The sequence below is a fragment of the Schistocerca americana genome, chromosome 6, assembly GCF_021461395.2.
Source record: "Schistocerca americana isolate TAMUIC-IGC-003095 chromosome 6, iqSchAmer2.1, whole genome shotgun sequence".
NCBI classification, from domain to species: Eukaryota; Metazoa; Arthropoda; class Insecta; order Orthoptera; family Acrididae; genus Schistocerca; species Schistocerca americana.
This window is the reverse complement of record NC_060124.1, coordinates 25098589-25104341: the sequence shown is the minus strand read 5'-3', so window position 1 is coordinate 25104341 and position 5753 is coordinate 25098589.

The following is a 5753-nucleotide window of genomic DNA, read 5'->3' as shown; positions in this document are numbered from 1 at the left end:
TTTCCGATCCGTCTTGCATTCGCCATGACCATTAACAAATCACAAGGCCAATCCTTGAAAGTTTGTGGTTTAAATCTGGAATATCCATATTTTTCAAATGATCAGTTATATGTGGCATGTTCACGGGTCGGAAGACCATATGCGTTGTTTGTTCTTGCGCCTGATAATAAAACAAAAAATGTCGTGTATCACAAGGTACTGAATTGAAGAGTGGAAGCTATGCACCAAAAAACATAAAGAATCATTAAAATACTTAATTTTTATTTGTCCTAATAAAAAATTGAACGTAACATCCAAAATCTGATTACGTATTGGCTTTAAGGCGGAACAGAGTTCGCCGGGTCAGCTAGTTGTTTATATTTGGCACGATGTAAATGGACCGGGTATTTGTGAAATTTGGTTGATTTTAAAACAATAATAATCGTGGTGTTGCTAAAAACTCTATCTTACACTCGTGACTATCCCAGATCATAAACTTGCACAGGAATCCTATCCTAGTGAATGTAATTCCGAGTGTCTTAATTCATTATGACAAAGTTGTTGAATCTAATGTTGTGTTCTCATTTGCACAGCCAGTTATTTTTTGAGGAGAACAAAAGGCTGCTTATCAAAGCACATTTGTTATTTAAAGAGTTATATTTTGTTGTGCTTTACTTAATTAATAATTAATGATAAGAATACTTACCATTGTTCATACATAAGCGTGTAGTTTTGTTAATGAGCATGGTTCTTCAAACCACGAGAGCTTAAAGATTCTCATGTACTAAGCTAGTTAATGAGACAATGCAATGGTTCCTCCAGAGCCAGCTTAGTTAGTTTTGCATTCTGTTTAGTTGCTTCAAAACGAGTTTAAGAAAGAACTATTTACTGTTTTACCTACTCTAATGCAAGATGGTTAATGCACAGGCATAGATACCCAGTATTAAGCAATGAAGTTATTGATTATGATCATTAACAGACCCCCTGATTTAAATTCAGAATCATTTCAGGCTCCTCCCTGTTCAGTAATGCTGCTAGTTTCATGTGTGTCGGTAACTGGTTTTATAAACTGTTGCACCTAGTTCATTTAAGGTACGTATTGCTGAGAAGCATGTGCTGCTGTTTACTATCTCATTGGCCATTTGTTTGACTTGCTAGTTAGTAGCACATTTATCTGCAAGGTTAGGTTACTGTGTTGTAGTGTGAACAGATGAAAGGAAAGAGTTTAGTGTGTGTGTCAAGGAAGGTTAGGTAATCTTTGGGACTGCCTTCTGCTTTATCATTTGGTTTGACACAAGAATGCGTAATTAGGCTGACGACCGGTTTTAATATGTAATGTTACAGCTAGCTTTTGTGGTGGGAGAACGTCTGTTCATGACTCACCCGTTTACTGTTGTTTGTACTATGCTGCAGTGTTTCGGAAACAAATCCCAGTTCGATTGTTCTGTTTCCATTAGCTTATTTCACGATCACATCTCAAAAATTAATCGCAGAGGTATAACGTTAGCATCGATTGCCGTTTTAGGTGATCAGTGGTACCGTTGCAGTATGCTGTATCTGTACTCAGATCGTGTTCTTTGGCATATCAAATCAGCAGCCGATGTAAAGAAATGTATCCGCCATCTTGTATTTAGTTTAGCTCATGGCTCAAGATGGATCGAAAAAGAAGATCAAACATCTCTCTTACAACATGTAAGGAAGAACTTTTCATGAAGTAAGTACAATTTATAGAGCATATATACAACGAAAAACCTTTTGTAAACTGTATAGTCGCAAACACAATGATATGTTTTAGGGTACCTGACAAGAAATCAACGCTTCCGTCTGACCATTGTCTCAGACCCGAAACTCTTAATGGTACAATGAAATCAATTCTAAAACGCCTGTGGCTTCTTGCAAAATTTCCCACGCTGTAATTCACGACGGCCGCTGTGGTCGAGCGGTTCTAGGCGCTTCAGTGCGGAACCACGCGACCGCTACGGTCGCAGGCTCGAATACTGCCTCGGACATGGATGTGTGTGATGTCCTTAGGTTAGTTAGGTTTAAGTAGTTCTAAGTCTAGGGGACTGATGACCGCAGATATTAAGTCCCATAGTGCTCAGAGCCATTTGAACCATTTGTAATTTACGAAAACAGTTGCGGTGTTCTCTATCGTGGATAAAAGAAGGCAGTTTTTATTGTTCTCGTGTTGATCAGGTCCACACTGACCTGCACTGCTTCGTTTAGATTCTCTGTATATGAAAAAAAAATGTTTCTTAGTATAATTAGCGGCACGATAAACTGTGTGTCCTCCATGGCGGTCTGCAATTGGTATGCTTGAGTGGCAATATGTCTACCAGCAGTGTGTTGAAGTGCCCCCAAGTGATGCACGTACTACAGGAAGAATTTCTACAAATCTTTCAACAACCATAAGCGTTTGCGTCCACTACGTCTCACAAAGAGAGGTAAGCGTTGAATGAAATGAATTAATTTGATCCGCAACTTTCATCAAAAGATTGCACTCTCTGGTATTGTTCTGCAATTGTTTTCCTCATTCCTCGTAGCCCTCCGTTCATCACTGCAGTGTCATTAAAGCCTTGCCCGATCGATTTAGAGGTATCCAAATACTTGAGCTGAAATATCTTACTCGTACATAATTATTCATGAAAATCCCACCTGATAATCGAATTTCCAGATAATCAGTCTACGTATCTTAACATAACGTTAGTTGTACTCACCGTGATAAGCCTTCTTTTTCGTCAGCCAGTACATCGAAACAACCTGCCTCTTTGAACCTTTTAAGTACTTACTCTTGAATAAAATTACTAGATTGTTCAATATGTTTAGTCTGAACTCCTGAAAACGTACAGATGACTCTGTTGAGGATGTTTTGTGTAACTAAGTGATTCTTAATGCTTCATAGCTTTCGATCTTTTTCTGTTACCTTCAATAATTTTACTAAATTCTACATTGGTAGACTCCGTAACATCGACTGCTTTACCCTCCGCGACCTTTACAAAATTTGCTGCCGGCTCGACAGCTAATTTATGATATTTCGTTTCCGCAGGGTGATCAAAGCTCTCTAAAGCTTTCCTCCCGTTACTGCATAACTTACTAACAAAGAGTCCTAGTTCTTGATGGTCACAAACGCCTTGCACTTTTCCAAGTAAAACACATACTTGGCAAAATGCTCTTGCATGACGTTTGAATACACGAGCCTGAGTGTGTGGCAGTTCAATGACGCTGTGTTCTAGTCAGTGGCTAGAAACTTGAAAGTATGCGATAGGATCCAAGGCTTTTTCATCATCATTGGTTGGAAGGTCTACATATCTCCCAATATCATAATTCATGGACCCAGCTAGAGACAAATCCGCTCCAGCCGTGAAAGAAAGAGAAAAAATAAAATTAAACACTACAACAACACACATAGATTTTCGATGCTGTACAGCTGGCTATGGGGGTTCTCGGTAAATCACAGCCCGCCCCTTTATCATAGATACTTTGATGTCACACATGGGTTTGTGATGCACCTTCTGAAATACCTGTGACTCTCGCACAGTATAATGCATATGTTATACAGGACTGCCTGTATAAAAAAATGCCTGTGAATGAACTACGAGAAACTGTAAATGAGGCAACCATACAGCTCGTCCATTAACATTAGTGCAATCTTTCTTACTGCGAAGGTCGTCCAGAAAATCATCCACAAAATTGATAGCACAAGTAGTTCTCGCATACCTCTTCTTAAAGAAATAACATGGTGGTACTACAATAAATGTTTACATGACATCTTCATTTAATTTGCGTTCATTTTTCTATGCAAGAATTTAAGTAATTTGTGTAAATGAGTGTTATGAAGTGTTCATAATTCTCTGTTTAACACAGATAGTTTGCTTTTTTTTTTTTTTTTTTTTTTTTTTTTACGGACAAGGATTTCAATAAGATTTGAAAGGGCAACATTAAAATTTTGGTAACGTTGACTTTACAATTTTTTAATGTCTGACCTTTCTGCATCGTGAATTCGATCGAAATCATACTTCCGCACTATTTACAGAAATGCAGATACTGTTTTGAATTTAATCGAAATCAAACTTTCGTACTGTTTACATAAAATATATTTTAATTTTTACAACCTCGTCCTACTAAAGCTGTAAATTCCTGTATCTGAAAACAATTATTTTGGAGAAAACATGGAGAACAGGCGCAAAATCCATAAGACTTCTTTCTACTCGTATGTTGCTTTAGATGAAACTGTATTAAATCCGTGGGTATAGTCTACAAACAGTACGTCCAACTATCCTTGAGACCTGAGTTCCATAGTACTGCTCGGCACTTGTCGATAGATTTTGGAAGTTTTCGAGAGGAGTGTTACTGTTGCCAATTTATACTTACTGGCACTGCAATAGCCATTTTGCAGTGAACTCCTTATTGCTCGCCATTGTGAAGTGGCTTTGATTTAATTATATTTCATGTTCACTACAATAAATACGGTGTGCGAATATGAATGTCGTAACGCACTGTCACGAAACCTTATTATTTCCATTGATCAATTCCGTCTAGTAATTGGTCAGAACATATCACCAGCTGAAAAAGTTGTCAGCAGTGATGCAGATATTTCCTCGCCCCGTCGCAAAATTTCACATGCCAGGAGTGCTTATACCTTCCTCCTCTGCATACCGTGCAGCTCATGCTTCAAGAAAAGTTCGACTGACTGCAACTTAATTTGCCCATAACTTTGTCACACACACTTTTCAGCCAATAGACAGCATTTTGGTGCGACAACTTGGGCACAGAACGTACGAAGCTACTTCAACATGGTCCAACAATGACACGACCACACTTCAATCTTTTGCACGCTCTCAGCCGTTGTAGTTTGAGATTACTACGAAAGAGAGCTTCGAAACAAACTCACGCTTTCTGTGCCACGTTTATTCTGGGTTGAGGAAAAGTTACTTTAGGAAACTTATAAAAAAGTTTTTTTGGTTGATTAAAAATTCTTTATGTTGAGATGTACACTACAAGATGGATACGACAATGAAACGAAAGAGAGCTTCTAAACAATACCACGATTTCTGTGCCACGTTTATTCTGAGCAGAGGAAGAGTTACGATAGAAAATTTATAAAAATGTTTCTTTTGGTTGATTAAAAATTCTTTAAGTTGAGATATACACTACAAGTACATGTGCCTGTAACGTATTAAAATTTTATTAACAACGGATTAATACATTTCGATAGTTTTAAAGTGAGAGGTTCCCCTAGTGTCCCTCCCGCCAGAGGTTCGAGTAAGTTAGATTAAGTTCGTTTAAGTAGTGTGTAAGTCTAGGGACCAATGACCTCAGTAGTTTGGTCCCTTAGGAATTCACACACATTTGAACATTTTCTCCTAGCGAAGACTCCAGAAACCCGGACAGTTATTACTGTATCCGTAAATAAAAAAATAATTCGTTAACATTAAATCCAGATTCTCACATAGCCTAAAGCAGAATTAAACAAAAAAGTATTAGTCGAACTCACTCTGCCGCAGGCCTATTGGTTGGCTTGTAATTAAAGCCTGAACTCGATTGTCCACATCTGTAACAGAAAAATCCGACAGTAGACGGCAAACCACCCTCTTTCTGCAGCCAAAGTACAAACGCGAAACAAACACTTACGATTCTGCACAATAAATGTGGCCACAGGCACACCTCATATATATATATATATTGTTGTTGTGGTCTTCAGTCCTGAGACTGGTTTGATGCAGCTCTCCATGCTACTCTATCCTGTGCAAGCTTTTTCATCTCCCAGTACCTAC